This window comes from Protopterus annectens, chromosome 2.part1 (assembly GCF_019279795.1).
Source record: "Protopterus annectens isolate FY-2018-M chromosome 2.part1, PAN1.0, whole genome shotgun sequence".
NCBI classification, from domain to species: Eukaryota; Metazoa; Chordata; order Ceratodontiformes; family Protopteridae; genus Protopterus; species Protopterus annectens.
Window position 1 is genome coordinate 1,432,275,899 of NC_056729.1, and position 17,286 is coordinate 1,432,293,184.

Here is a 17,286-nt window from a genome sequence, read left to right on the forward strand (position 1 = left end):
TGCTTATTACAATGAGCGTAGGCTGTGTCCTTCCCCTTCCCCTTCCAGATGGGTCAACTGATATCAGCCACTCATTCCCATCCCCCCACAGCCCCTCCAGTTATGCCACTAGTCCAACATGGGTTGTTTGTGTTGCAGTAAGGACTTTATCATCTTATGCCATGGGAACACTAGAAGAATTATAATATATTTTGACCTTTTCCAATCTAATGGCCAGTGCTATGTTTTCCAAATTCCAAGAAACACTGTAACAGCATCATTTTTCAGGACTTTAAGCATTTTCCATCACTTTTTGCAGCCTTGCTATAAGCAAGCCTCTCTAGGACTCATTCAAATTCACTATCCTGCATCCCAGGCTTTAGATTACAGAACATATTGTCAACTGTATCAGTGACATCAAACTCATTCATATGTAGTCCTTCTATATATTCCTGCTACCTCTTCTTAACATCTTCTGCTTCTGTTAGTTTGCAGAAGCCTCTGCAGTCTCTGTTTTTTTTTTCTCATTTCCATGGCTATTTCTAAAGCCTCCACAGACTGCTATGTTGCCTGCTTAATCTTCTTTCTATTTGGAATATTTCTGATGCCACCTCCTGCATTATACCAAGAACTTCTGTCCAGAGTTCTCCAGGTGCACTATTCACCATGTCTGATAGGGTCATACATTCATAGATATATACCAGGCTAACAACCACTGGAGTCTTTTTAAACCTAGCCATGCATCCTAAATCTCTGATAGGTTTGGGTACTATTGGTAATGTAAGAAGAGGCTGGGGAGATGAAACATTTACAAGCAGGGGTCTAGGAGATGAATTATTTACAGGCTGCCTGTGTGCTTTTGAGACATAGGAACCAAACCGGGGATGAATATCCAGTTCCCCATCCTGTTGTCCAAGTTACACTTGAATTGGGTTAGGGAAGAGCTCTGCTTCACAGGGATGGGGAGCCTGCTGAAGAGAGGATGCCTTGTATGGCAGGCATAGATCTTCTCTGAACAGCCTCTAGGAGACACAATACAAGGAACAGAGCTTTGTGGCAGTCTGCAGAGGGCATATTATGTATGCTCTGTTTTCTTTCTGTGGGCATTCCAATTGTTGGATGTGCCTGGTTAGATACATACCAAAGGGGGCACTGTACTCAATGAAAGGTCTGATTAGTACTGAATACAGTGGAAGCACTTGGAGTCAGGAGTCCACACCACAATCCTTTATTAACCACTTTTGTTTTCTGTTAGAAACTTCATCAGAATCTGATTCTGATGAAGTTTCTAACAGGAAACAAAAGCGCTTAATAAAGGATTGTGGTGTGGACTCCTGACTCCAAGTGCTTTTATGTTGTTTGTGTGAGACTGACCTTACTACTGAATACAGTGGAACAATGACTTTCTTGTACATAGATGCCATGCCTTTATTTATTAGTTGTGGAGCAGAGCATGAGTTCATCACCACCATAGACACATGATAGTCAAAGGCTATAGTACTGTCTACTGTCTACTTACATTACCAATTAATCTCCAAACTCTGGATCCCACTCAGTTTGGGTTTGTAAAAGGCAGATCATGTCTCCTAAACCTGATAGACTTCTTTGAAGCAGTCACCAAAGCCGTAGACAAGGGTAAGGTGGTTCACACAGCATATCTAGATCTTGCCAAGACTTTCAACACCATCCCCCACTCTGGAATTATAGATAAACTCACTAAACTAGGTATAAATCCCTATGTCACAAGATGGGTTGTCAACTGGCTCACTGACAGAACCCACACTGTCAAAGTAGCAGACTCCAAATCCGACTTCAGACCAGTGACAAGTGGAGTACCACAGGGTTCAGTCCTGGGTCCTTTCTTGTTTGGTATCTACTTCTCTGAAATGCAGGCTAACACAGAAGGTCTTTGGCTAATGAAGTTCGCAGATGACTGCAAACTAGGAGCCATAATCAAAACTCCTAACGATGTGGACATTCTGCAAAAGGGCCTCACTGAGTCAGATGCCTGGTGTCAAAGCCATGGCCTCAAGCTCAATGCCAAAAAGTGCATTGTCATCCCCTTTGGTAAAAACTCTGTACCCATGAACTACAACATAGGCAGTAGTATACTTAACACCAAAAGTGTGATAAGAGACCTTGGGACACAGGTGGACAGTAGTCTCTCCTTTGATAATCACATCGCCACAGTAGTCAGGAAATCCTTCTACATGGCACACCTCATCACAAAAGGTTTCTCATTCAGAAAAAAGAGGTCATTGATCCCCTCTACTCATCACTCATTAGACCCATTATAGAGTACAACACCCCTTTTGGTATGTACCTCACAAGACATCTACAACAACTGGAAAGGCCGCAGAAATACCGCAGAAAGAGGATTACCGACCTCAAACAGATGCCCTATGCAGACCATCTCAAAAAACTCCAGCTTTACTCTGTCGCATATCTCCTACTCAGGGGTGATCTCTGCCTAACATACAAAGCTATGTCAAACCCAGAGCTGTTGGACATGCTCCACTTAAAGAAATCCCAATCCCTCCGAGCTACACGCTCTAGGGACCTAAACATTGTCACCACAATAAACAGAACATGCCGGAGGGATATATTCCTGTCCCAGGAATTTCCGATACTCTGGAATAAACTACCTATCTATATGAAACAAAGTTCCTCATTAGCACTCTTCAAGAAAAATCTTGATGATTGGATGGGAAATAGGAAATTCACCCCGGGGATCACCTCTGTGGCTCTGCTCGACAGTGGCACAGGAAAATAATTTTCTTGGGTGGAAAAAGCCAGGATACCTTTTTGGCTGGGCTTGTATAGGCCCCAGGGCCAATAGCCTAGTACCTACCTATGAACCTATGAACCTACTGGTAACTTGCTGAAGCATGCAAGAGCAGAAACATAAACATGCACACATGCAAACACCACACAATCAAACACATATGTATCTGGATTCAGTTTTGAAAATGTATTTATTTATTTATTTATTTATTTATTTATTTATTTATTTGCAGTTGGTTTACCAGGATAGTCCATTGGGCCAATGTGAACCCGTTTTCAATGGAGTCCTGGGGAGAAAAGCCCCATAAACAATCAAGGTTACAATATGATGTATATTATAAGCTTACATGTGTTATAGAATAGAGCAGACCAAAGACTATTAACATTACTATATGTCATAGATTGAAAATATACAACTGGATTAGACAAGGACAAATATTACAAACAGTCTAGATTAGTGATAAACGAACAGGTAATACAGAATTTTGAAGGAATAATTACAAAATATATACAGGAACGGTAATACATGTTAGGAAACTTGCGGTAAGAGGTGTAGCCAAGAATTATATACATTTAGAAAGTAATTAGCAAGAATATATGAGTTGGAAGAGAAGTTAAAAGGAAGAATGCTATTGAAAAGAAGAGAAGATGAACATTTGCAGGGTAAGTTATGTAGGGTGGCAGCAGGAGCATTCCCACTGGGATACTAGATATGAGTGAAGAGGTTTTTTGAAGATAGAGTAACTAGGGGTAGTACGAATGGATGGTGGTAGGGAGTTCCAGAGTCATTCTAGACTAAAGGATAGAAGGTGTTTGCCTGGGGGACGAGCTGGTTTGTATACTTCTAGAACATTTTGGTTGTTAGACCTTAGCACTCTGTCAGGAAGGTGCATTTTAAATGGAGAGGAAAGGGAGGGACAGAGTGAGGGGTTGAAAATGAGCTTGTGTGCTAGAGCGAGTTGGGTATAGGTAAGGTGAGTGGGTAGTTCTAGCCATTTTAGTTTGTGGAGAGAGGAACAATGGTGGGTGGAGGACATATGGCTAGTGGCGAACTTGGCGATTTTGTTGTAGCAACATGAGAGTTGAGTTTTCAGAGAGGATTGTAGATTGGTTAGGAGTGGAGCTCCATAGAGAAGGGAGGGGATGAGAAAAGATATAGAGGGTGAGTTTAGTGGTGGGTGTAAGATAATGATTTTCTCGATAAAGCATACCTAGTTTTTGATGGTTTTTTTTGATATTTAGATGTATGTGGGAGTTAAATTTAAGCTGATTGTCAATTTGGCCACCAAGTAGCTTGGTCTCTGATACCAGTTCTAGAGTTGTGTTGTTATGACTAGTAATACAAAATGTGTTTTTGTTGAAAGGGGTGACTTTAGAGGGAGTAAATACCATTAATTTGGTTTTAGAAGCATTGAGTGCTAAGTGATTATTTTTCATCCATTGTTCAGTGGTTGAAAAAGCATCTTGAGTTAGCTTTAGAAGTATGGGGACAGAAGTGGCTGAGCAAATAATGGTTGAGTCATCTGCATATTGGATGATATTAGAGAAGGGGATAGAGTTGCGGAAGTCATTAATAAATATATTAAAGAGGAGGGGACCCAATATGGAACCTTGTGGAACTCCAGTTGGGGTATTAAGGAATGAGGAGGTGGCTTGATATCTGTTGGATAAGTAGCTGGAGAACCAGTTCAGAGAGGAAAGAGATAGGTTAAGCTTAGAGAGTTTAGATAGAAGAAGGTTGTGGGAGATAGTGTCAAAGGCCTTAGAGAGATCCAGTAAAAGGGTAGAAACACTATGACCTGAGTCTCGGGCTTTGTTTACAGTTTCCAGGAAGGAGAGGAGGGCTGTCATAGTGCAGTGTCCTGGTCTGAAACCATGTTGTGTGGGGGTTAATATGCGGTTATCAATGGGATATGGTAGGAGTTGTAATTGGATACACTTTTCAAGGAGTTTAGAGATGGGAGACAGGATAGCGATGGGACGGAAATTAGTGACATTGTTATTGTTGCCTCCTTTATACAAGGGTATGATAAAGGCCTTTTTCCAAATTAGGGGTACTGTGCATTCTTGGATAGAGCAGTTTATTAAAATACTAATGGGGTAGGCAATTGCTTCAGCAGCTATGCTCAGGAATTGCGAAGGAATATTATCAGGAGCATTTGAACCTGGCTTCAGTTTTAGAAGGAGTTTTTTTATGGTAGATATGGGTATGGGTTTTAAAGAGAAAAGTGGGGAGTGGGAGGAGGGGGTATTTGGGGGTGGGGGTGATGAGGAGGGAGGGAGAGTGGAATAAGAGGAGGAGGGTGCAGAGTTAGAAGATGAGAGAGGGGGTGAACTAGTGGTTGATGGTAGAGGGTAAGTAGACAAGGGTGGGGGTAAATGGGAGAGAGTAGTGGTGTTAGAGAAGGATGAGGTTAATTTGGAAATAAAACAATAAAAAAAGAGTTAAAATGAGTAGCCAAGTCTATATCAGAAGCATTTGGGTCTGGGGTGGGGGTGTCTGGTTTACTGGGATTTAGGAGAGTGGAGATGACTTTCCAGAATTTCTGAGGGTTTGTTTTATTGTTGTTTTGGAGTATGGTGAAGTAATTTTGTCGATCAGTGATGATGAGCTTTTTTACTTTATTTCGAAGTGCTTTGTATTCATTATGGATGAGGGGGGTCCTATTTTTCTGGTAGTATGTCCAGAGTTTGTCTCTGTGTCGCATTGTAGCAAGTGTATTTTTGGTAAGCCAAGGGGCAATTTTGTTTTTTATTCTTTTTGTTCTTAGGGAAGCGTAGTGGTCTAGGAGGTATAAGAAGGATGTGTTGAAGTGGGCAACTGCATTATCTAGAAGAAGTGTTTTTAGACAGTTCCAATTTATTGCTTTTAGAGAGTTAGAAAAAGCTGTTGGGTTAAAGTTTTTTTTGTTACGAGTAGTAATAAAGTTATGAGTACGATGAAGGGGTAAGGGGAGTCGGTGTGTAAAGGTGGGTAAGTGGTCACTAAGAGGATCGGGAATAGTACCGCTGTCAGAATAATAATGAGGCTGAAAGACTAAGATCCAGTCTAGGGTACTGCCACTGGAGAGGTTTTTTGAGGGTTGGGTTATAGAGTTAATAAGCTGAGAGAAGTTGTAGAGGTTAATGTTAAGTGGGTTTGAGGGAGACTGAATGGAGGCCCAATTGATATTCATGTCTCCTAGGATTATTGTTTCATTGCTGATATTGGTGGAGAGCCAGGAGAGGATGTCTTCAAGTGTAGAAATATTATCTCCTGGGGGAATGTAGAAGGAGGCTATACATATATGCTTGTGTTTGTTGATTTGAAGTAACGTTAGTAGTAATTCAACGTTATTAATGTGGGGAGTGGGTTTATTATAGCGAGTAACTGATAGTGAGGATGAGTATAGGAGAGCTACACCACCCCCTTTTTATGAGATCTGTCTTTTCTAATGATAGAATAGGTGGATGGGATTATTTCAGAGTCTTTTATATGAGGATTTAACCATGTTTCAGAGATGGATAGGATGTCAGGTTTATTGTGTGTAAGCCAGGCATGCAGGTTTGGGATTTTGTTGACTATGCTTTGGGAGTTTAAAGAAGTAAGTAGTATGGACTTGTTAATAGTTGTTGAGGTAGGGGGACCTGGGTTAGGATGGATGTCTCCAGATAATAGGGTGGTAATTAGACATAGGATAGATTTAGAGAGGTAATTGGAAAGTTTAGAGTATACATTGTGCTCAATTATGATTCCGAAGATTTGCTAGTTACTATGGGAGTAGAATGTCTATGTGAGGTAAGAAGTTTATATGGAAAAAGTAGATGTTTTTTATGGGATATAGGTGTGGAGAAATTGGGGTGTGTGAGTGTAGGAGAAATGAGATAAGATGGTTGGTTATTTGGAAGGATTGTGAGTGGTAGAAATTAATGGGCTGGGTGGGGTAGAGAATAAAGAAAAACTGTAGTAGTAGTAGAAAGGAGATGTGTAAAGGTTTTGAAAGCATAATGAGATGAGGTTGTTAAGAGTTGTTAAGTAGTTACTAAACAATTTGAGAACACCAGAGTGATTGAATGTGTCGTGGAGCTGGTAGGGCTTTTATATTTGAGAAAGGAGTGGGAAGAAAAAAAAGGCAAGCAAGCAAGGTTTTTGCACTGTTCTAGATGTCTTTCTTCTCTCGGGTACCTTACTTGTGTTTCTCTGATGGTGAGCTTTATACCGAAAGCACTTTTTACAGATGTGACAGCACAGCTGTAATTTTCTGTTTTAGTAGTTATTGCTTTCATTAGTATACATTTCACAATAATGTACATCAAGTAAAGTTTGCACATTGTAGATGAATATGCTAAACTCATTCTCAGTGCTGAATGTTGCTTTACATACCATTAATAGTGTTGCCCTAGGGTTCAATTATGTGACAACAGTGCAGATAAAGAAATTAAGTCTCAGACAAGGTGGTCGTCCCTCTGTATGAATTCATTAATACAGCATCCCATTATTATGCTATGCTGTTCAGTTTAGAATGCCTCTACTTCATTAATACATTCTTGTATTGATGTTTGTTGTGTGATTTATTTTTATTGTGGTTTGTCATACCAAATACACTTGTACTGTGCAAATACATGAAGTGTAAAACGGAATTGGTATGGATAAGTTAGTGGGGGACCTGAAATGGAGTTTACATGGAGCTTGCCGCTTCAAAAAAAAAAAAATAAATAATATATATATATATATATATATATATATATATATATATATATATATATATATTATTTATTTCTATACCCCTTTGAGTTACTGTTCTTGATGGTGTAAAAACATGAAACATACTGGCAGGGAGGAATTCTACTGCATATTTACATGCAGAAGAATTTATCTTGAGGATGTTGTGTTAATGCAATCACCAAGAGAAATGCTTTGCATTTGGAGGCTGTATTTATTCTCCCATTGAACATATTTTAATGCAATGTTTAAAGGTGAAGCAAGATACAGAAACATGGTGTTGATCATTTGAAAAGTGCTACTTTGTGATACTTCACAGTGAAAAATAAAATCCAAAATATTAGCATAGGAAAAATTAAACCTTATTTTATTGAAAATATTATTCAGTTAACCAATTAATGGGGAACTACTACAACAACATGTACATTTATTTATTATTTATTATTATTTATTTCAGTTTGATTGAAGAAACACAATTCCAGTCCAGTTTAGTTTAGGAGAAAGGCTTGAGGCTGTGGTGAGTTGGAGGAGGTATTTGGCATTTGTGGCAAGATGTTCAGTTGGATGTGAATTAAATTTTAGTTGATAGTGGCAGAGCAGATTAATGTTGAATGCTTGGGATCTATTAGGGTGGCTGGAAAAAAAGGAAGGGATTCTGAGGAAAGGTTGAGATTTGATAAGTGGAGTTTAGGTAGGAGGGTATGAGATGGTATCAAAAGCTTTGGATAAATCTAGAAGACAGTAGAGACTATATTACCAGAGAGTCACGGCAGAGTTAACTGAGTGCAGGAAGGAAAGCCTGGGAGTTCTAAGCTTGTTTTCTTGAAGTTGAAATGTAGTAAGATTTTTGTCTTTAATGATTTGTTTGGTAGAAGTTTTCAGTTGATTTGTTGGTTCCAGAAATCATAAGGAAGTAGGGTTGAAGGAAGTTTGAGGAGGTTGAGAGGAGAGGTGGTAGAGGGGAGGGAGGGGGGGGGTAGCAAATATGTGGCAAGGCAGGAGGAGGTCTCCTAGAGGAGTCTCAGTCAGATCAGATTTTTTTTTGTTAGGGTGAGATCTGAGAATCATCCAATCAGTGGAGCCCTGGAGGGATGCTTTTGTTTGGTCTGGTAATGGAGTTAATGAGTTGAGTGAAATAAAATAATTTGATGGTTATTGAGGAATTTGGGTTTATCAATATTTACAAAAAAAAAGGTCCAAAAACTAATAATAGAGATTGTCAGAGATCAGGGATGTCTTCTAGAGTATTAGTATTGTTGCTGGAGGAAAGAGAAGACAGAGATGATGCACTTTTTTTGTTGTTCATTTTAGTATGCCAATTACTAGAGATCAGTGTTTGAATGAAAGGATAGGGGGTTTGGGTAGGAGTAATGGACAAGAGGTTTGATTTGAAAATACCTATACATTGATACCTGGTATCGAGATGTGAAAGCCAAATATAAGCAAGAAAAGTATTTCACTTTATTTTATTGTAAATGCTATTTGTCGCACTCCTCATTTATTGAAGTTTATGCATTTTGAGAACCCATTTGAGAGACAGATTGTGAGAAAAATCATGCAGTATTTTATAAATAAACATTGTTAAAGTGACTGGCACACAATCATATGTCTTATGAAAAAGTACAGAAGGATTAACAGGCATAGCATTTGGTTATGCAGATATTCAGAATGGTATTCAAATCATAGAGATAACCAGACTTAAGGAAGGGATATGTTCAAATCTTTGGGATGGAACAGTATATCTAAAAAATCACTTTTTTCACTGAAGAGCAGTGTAGAAGGAGAGTTGAGAGTCTGCACATACAATGGATGTAAGGTAGAAGAGGAATGACTGAAACAGCAACATTTAGGTCTGGCTTTTTGGTATTGCACTGGTTGTTTATAGAAGTTCAAAACATAGCAAAACAAGTAAGCTGAATGTGGTGAAAGGAATTTTTATTCATTCCAACCTGGTATCTTAGCCATTTATCTTCTAAGGATTAAACAATCAACTATAAATGTTCCCTTATTCAGCAAATTCAATCCAAATAATTAGCTAATTAACCTATCATAATACGGGTCTAATAGAGGACTACTAAAGCATTTGCCAATACCATCAATTGTAATAATGTCTAAAGATATAATGCTTGCACATTTGTAATTTGTTATTTCAAATTTAACAAAGCAAGAATATTATTTTAACTATTTCAGCCTTCTGTGAAAAAAGCTTTATACTACAAAATTGCCTTTCTCTCTAAAGCCAACAGCTAATTTACAATAATTTTCTTTCTGAACAGAAATGGTTTTGTTATAACACACAAAATTTGATCTTTTTGTTCCTGATGTCAGTTTTGGTGATGTACTACTGAACTACTTTCATTCCTATTCTTCATATCACCACACTTTGTTTCATTTTTTCTGACCCATCATACCACTTCATTTTATTATAGCAACAGCTCACAGTATAAACCACTCCAGGTGAATCACAGGGGACAGAAAATTAAGATTTCATTACAACTCATCTTTTGCATTGTACTTGTATTGCATCATACCACGTTGCTAAGGCCTGGAACTCCTTATCTGTATCTATTAGGTCAATACCCCATCCCTCCTATCCTTCAAAACTATTCTGAAAGACTTTCTAGTTAAAAGCTGGCTCTGTTTTTGCTCAATACCAGGGTAAACTATATCCCTAAATGTGAAAAAATACCTGTTCATACCTTACATCTCCTTACTCTTCCTTCTTCACTCATTTCCGGACCTCTATCAATTTCTCTCCCCTGGCTTTCTCTCTAAATATAGCATAAGCCTGCTTTTCTCTCACTTCATATTGCAATTCCTGTTTGTATTATACTTACTTACCTTTCATTTCTTTATAAACTGGCTAACATTTCTCTAAATATTAAATCATTGTCATAAAACTTGGACCTCTTCTTAACAAATGCCGTCATATCACATCTAATTTATGATTTTTTTTAAACTGTAGTTGTTTTTTTATTATTTTTAAAATTGTAAAAGTATTATTCTTAAAATGTTTTGTAACACTTTAAGTTTTTCCCCCCAGGCTTCCTTTGATTCAAATGTGCCATTTTTTATCTTTTTTTTTGTAAAATACATGAACATTCCAAATATGTTGTAACAAACTGCATCAAATTTTATGAATAGTACTGATTTATCTTTCTTACACCGGGATCAGTCATTGATGAAATAACTCTTTCAAATTTGTTTCCTGAACTTACTTTTAGCTTTTTGCAACTGCAGCTCAGAATAATCACAGTCCTTCATTTTTCACCTTATTGAATACCTATTCAAATTCTGTCCCTTGAATCATATCATTGGGCTTCACCCTCATGATTAAACCACATCAACCGTGGGTAAATCTTCAATATACCACACCCCATCGTCGGTTATTGCTTAAATATCCTGCACTACCCAGTAGTAAAATGCTTGCTGTTTATTTACTTTACAGTTTGTTAACAAGGTGACTGAACTGGTTCATAGACACTTTTGTCCCAAGTACAAGACAGTACACATGGATAAAACAGAGAAACACAAGTAGGTGCTTATACAAAAATAAGTTTAAAAGTTCAGCTAATAAGTCTAAATGCGAAATAATACCTCCAATAAAAATGTCTGATGTATCTTTTACCTTAAATGCAAATCCTTGAAAAAATAAATCCTCTGAATATGTGTCATATTCTGAGTCTTGTTATTTAGAAAGACTGGTCACTGGATTGGGGGTTATTGTCTGGATAAAGAAACACTTTGTTTTCACTAGATTATGTTGTCAGGATATACTGGCAAGTGAAATATGAAAGATTACTTGCAACATAGGGATAGGATTCTGTTTTAGGAGTAAGAGGAGGGAACCAAACAGCAGATCTAGCCATTCTTTTTTGTACCCATCCATGACAACAGCACAATACATTTAAATGCACTATTTATTGTGATTTGAAGAGCAGTCTCATTTTTGGGAGGGTGAAGAAATAATTAGCCCATTATGTTCTAGTATGGAAGAAATTATATATTTTCCAATTAAACTTTCAACATTCATGGAAGAAGCATATAACAATATCTTCCAGGTCACAACAGGAATCATTTGACATTTTATTATTATTTTTAATTTGTACGACAGTTGAAAGTGAAAGACTGGTGTAATCATTTGCAGAGGTAATTAAACTAACAAGTTGTCTGCAATTTGCTGCCTGATGGGTCATTGGCTGCTTATGTCTGCAGAACTTGCTACAGTGGAAATCATTGTTTTATGTTTTTTGATATTATTATTCTCTGGTGTTTAAAATAAAACAGTAATACATTAATAATTGCAATAAGTTATTTACTGAGCATATATGCTTTCCTCTGATGGTCTACAAGGGGGTAGTGAGACCAGCTATGTTATACGGGTTGGAGACAGTGGCACTGACAAAAAGGCAGGAGTCAGAGCTTGACGTGGCAGAGTTGAAGATGTTAAGACTTGCACTGGGTGTGACGAGGATGGACAGGATTAGGAATAAGTATATTAGAGGGTCAGCCCAGGCTGGAAGGTTTGGAGACAAAGCCAGAGGCAAGATTATGTTGGTTTGGACATGTGCTGAGGAGGGATGCAGAGTATATTGGGAAAAAGATGCTAAGAATGAAGCTGCCAGGTAACAGGAAAAGAGGAAGGCCTAAGATAAGGTTTATGGATGTGGTGAGAGAGGACATGCAGGTGGTTGATGTGACAGAGCAAGATGCAGAGGACAGGAAGAAATGGAAACAGCTGATCCGCTGTGGCGACCCCTAAGAAGATATGCTTTCCTCTGATTTATTTGTGCAGATTTGCTTTCTACCATCTTACAACTTCTCCTTTGAATTTCCTCCTTCTGTTTTTATGGAAGCTAAAAGTTTTCTTAATTTTCTCAACTTCATTTAATTGCTAATTAATTTCTTATTAATCTCACACCTTTGTATAGCTGCCTTACATATCTGCCCAACTATTTCACCTTATACACTTCCCTTTGATCCCAAGTTTTTCTTGAATACTAAATCATCCGAGTTTGCCATTGAAACTCATAGGAGGTAGCCCACTCTTTTTTAACATATAACAGAAAGAACTATTTCTCTGTACGGGTTGCACATTAGATACGTATTCCTCTGCACAAAGCAATTCTATCATTCTTATTGAAAAGGGATTTTCATTTATCCCCAGTGGAGCTTTACAAGCTGTGTACTACATTTTGTCAGATTCATTCTGTCAGTATGATCTAATACTAAGCCACAGAGTATAAAAATTGCCTCTGACTTTATTAATAGTTTACATCACTCACAGAAAATGGCTTGATCTAAGGCTTCCACTGAATTTGTTGCAATGAAAAAAGAAATCTCAGGACATCAATAAGGCTGGGATGAAACATCAGGGCATCAATATGGATGGGGCGAAAGGCAGAATTATTTTGCACTACAAAGAACTTATACATTTATGCTCAGAATCATAAACCTCATAATTACAAAATCTGGCCTAAAGTGACTAAAAGGAGTTAGCTCGTCTTTACAATATGGCCGAGGAGTGTATCTTTCCTGTGTAAGCATACTTTGTTTATAAGTATCATTACCTTTTCCTGTTGGGCCTCATTCAGAAAATATGATTGTTAGTTTTGCAAGTCTAAGAAATTTTCTACGTATTAGTTTTATCAAAAAATAAAATGAGGGAAAGACCGGGGAGATGTATTACTTATAAAAACTATAGTAATGAAATCATTCAGATTAAAACAACTTTAGAAACATTTTTAATTTGCTCAAGCTGTAACAGGCATAGGTTTTAACATTTACAATGAATTTTTTTTCAAAATTTCAGCACTTGTTTACATTTTCCAAAACAGCCAGTGGCGATGCCTCGTTCCTCATGTGATGAAATAATTTTCCTTATGTTTTTTTACCTGTTTAATACTAGAGCAGGAGTTACATTCAGGAATCAGTCAGAGTGATTGAGGGTTTGGGTGATTAGTTGTACAAAGTCAATTAGATGTCTGATGGAAAACAAAGTCTAGCAGGTTACTTATTTTACAGCAAGTAACTATTTATTTCTAAAAAAAGAACACTGACTTAGATATTCTTGACTCAGAAAACTGTAAAGTGCAATGCACACATGGTGATGTGTGAGTGTCCATGTGTGTTTATTTATTTATGCATTTAGTCATTATTTATTTATTTATTTCCATTTATTGACTGTAAATAATATGAACTAAATGTCCATTTTTAGTGGCGGTCCGGGAAGAAAATATCCACAGTTACATAACAGAGGTGACAAAAATCAGCTGTATTTGGATATTCTTGAATGCATATATAAAACCATTACAAAATATAGATGTAACTAAATAGAAAACATCAGTAATGAAGGTTACAAATAAGTCTGCATGCATGCATTTGTACATAGCTGTCTGAATGCGGGGGCTATGTATATATACATATACAGCTGTATAAGCACATACATATCCATTTGGTAATATAGATTTTTCCTTTCTTGCTCAGAGAAATATGTTCCTCACGCTATCTTTATTTTATTTTTGATTTGACATTTGTTTACTGGGAAAGTCCAAGTGGAATTAATATCCCATTTGCACAGGGTTACCACCTGTCCCACTTTGCGAGGGACAGTCCCTCTTTGGACAGTTGTGTCCTGCATAAAAATTGAAAAAATGGCAAATGTCCTGAGATATTAGGACAAACATGTGTCCTATATTTAAAGTAATAGTTGCATAAAACAGTTATTCTGTTTCTAAAACACCTAAATGTTATAAGAAACAGAATAAGCAACTAAAATGTTACAATAATAAGCATTTATTTAGGCAATAAAGTGAAGTTCTGTCCTTTGTACTGGCCGTGGGTTTGTTTTGCTTTGCAAAATCTGACGTTTGTACAAAAAATGTCCCACTTTGGGCATTTGAAAAGGTGGCAACCCTACATTTGCAGTGGATGCCTGGGGAGAAAAGCTCCACATCGATAAATATGGTTACAGTTAAAGTCATTACAAAACCTAATAGAGAAGAACAAAACTGAGCAAGTAAAACAAATAAATTTCAGTTCATATAGTATGAACCAATACATACATACATGCTTCACCTATTTGGACAGGTATAACAGGTTGAAGAACATTGCTGATAGTTAAATAATTCACAAGTTGCAGATGACATTAAACACACTGAGTACTCTCTTTGGAACAGAGATGACTAGATAATATAGACTAGGCAAAATTCTATTTCTCCATTATCTAAGAAATATATTGACATGCTTGGAAAGAAGGAATTAGAAAGAAGTATGTTAGAGGCGGAAGGAGGGAGGGGACTAGTTCAACCTGGGCAAGGGCAGTAGCAGAGCCAAGTCTTATTTAGGTAGTCTTTTAGTAATTTGATGCTGGAAATGTTAGATCTAATTTGCAGAGTGATAGAATTCCAACACCTTACACTGATCGATTATATATGGTGACTATGAAACAGTGGCAGACTACTTTGCAATTAAGCCATGATATGGACAAATCATTATTCCAGGGATAAAAATTCAAAGGGGGTATTCCAGAGTGGCTCCCTGTCACCACTGCTATTCTGTATTAGGCTGTCTACTTAACAAATTAGGCCATGGCTATAATTTGGCTTCTAGAAAACAACAAAGTGCAAAGATTTCTTATCTTCTCTGTGTTGATGATTTAAAACTGTACAGCACATCAGGTAAGGAACTGAAAGCACAATTGCAAGCAATCAAAACTTTTTCAGATGATATAAGAATGTCATTTGGTCTTCATAAATACACAAAAGCAACCTTTAAAGCAGGAAAACTGCAGCACCAAGAAAACATCAGTTTTGGACAAGAATGTGATATAAAAAAAACTTAAGCAAGAGGGAGTGTATAAATATTTGGGAATTGATTAAGGATCAACAGTAAAACACGAACAAATGTGAATAAAACTTAGTAAGGAATATTTTAGAAGACTTAATTAATCATGAAAACACATGTGATGCCCGTGCACTGGCCCAGTAATCAATGAGCCTCAGTCCTCACCACTGACATTAGTTAGGGGCGTCCACATTGGGAAGGATAAGAAATACACACACAGTAAAGTACAATTTCCATAAAGAGCACACAGAGATCACAGTCAGTCTGGAGCTGGTTTCTCCCTTTCGCTCCAGATCCCCAATAAGACTCCCCACTGGCACAGCTACAGAGTGGAGTCCTTAGCCAGGTACCAAGCCAAGTCCTCCTAGAACTCTCTCTGTCCAACCAGTGTTTCGTGTTCCTGCCCAAGTAGCTGACACACACACATACACACACAAACACACACACACACACACACACACACACACACACACACACACACACACACACACACACACACACACACACACACACTTTGAGATATGATTTACATACAACCACACAGACACTCTTGGGGAAGGCTGACACAGGTTCACTAGCTGTGCCCCTTCTGTCCAGGCTATAAGGTAGTAATCACTGCCACCAGAACCCTTACTTATCAGCTACTCTAAGGCCCTTCCCAAAGGGTGACCAATTGCACTGTGTAATATTACTGATATCCAAATAGTAAGTGTGACTGAGCAGCAAGAATATTCCAGTGGCTTGGTCCAGTATCAATAAATACATGCAATGTACTCTAGAGCTTAAATTATCTTTACACAAAACAGCCACAGTTGAAAGGTTTAAAATATTTAATAATAAATAATAAAAACAAAAAACAAAACTTCTTACTAGACAGTGCTATTCAAGAGTTCAGACATCACAGGAAAATGCTTAAAATAATACCGTAGAATACTTCTGACATAAATATAGAAAACAGCTAGACTAAACTTACTATTTTTCTATCTTTTCCTAAGAGCAATTGCAGTTCTAAATAAACTTACATATAAAGCAAAAGCAGAGTACTGGTGAGCTGTTATCAGCTTTAGACAAAATCCAAAATGCTCTCTCTCTCTCTCTCTGAAACATTCTTTTAAATTGATAATACGTCACTGCTGACTCATTTTAGATTGCATCATTCTTCTCTGGTTCCCAAACTAACAGAAACTCAGGTTTAAAATATCTTTGATCTTGCACCTGGTCAGGAAACCACAGCAATTAAAGACATTATATATTCCCCATTTTGAAGGTGGTACGGGCCTCCTTGAAATTGATTACATGTATAGATCTGCAATCGTGGGACTACACACGTATCTGCTGACCTCACAAGACTCAATCGTAGTGAAAGTTTTGAAACATGAGATGAATAAATCTAAGATGACTTTCCTGCTTAGTCTAACAGAAGCATATCGGCATCATGCAGCAATGGAAATTAAACCAGAAGTAGATAAAAATCAGGCAGCAGCTGAATGTGGCAAAAAACAAAAGAAAAGCGGTGTCCCACAGGGCTCAGTCCTGGGACCCCTCTTGTTCGGCATTTATTTTTCCGAGGTACAGGCAAACATAGGAGGATTGTGGCTGACAAAGTTCGCAGATGACTGCAAACTGGGTGCCATAATTGATACTCCAGCGGACACAAACATCCTTCAGAGAGGCTTCATAGAAACAGATAATTGGTGCCAGAGTCATGGCCTTAAGCTGAACGCCAAAAAATGTATAGTCATACCCTTTGGGAAAAACAAGGTACCGACAAATTACCACATAGGCGGTAATCCATTAAGTACGGAAGAGGTAATCAGGGACCTAGGGACCCAGGTTGACAGTAACCTCTCATTTGACACTCACATTGCCAAAGTGGTTAGGAAGACCTTCTATATTGCCCACCTTATCATGAAGGGTTTCACATCTAGATCAAGAGAGGTCATTGTGCCGCTGTACTCTTCTCTTATCAGGCCAAT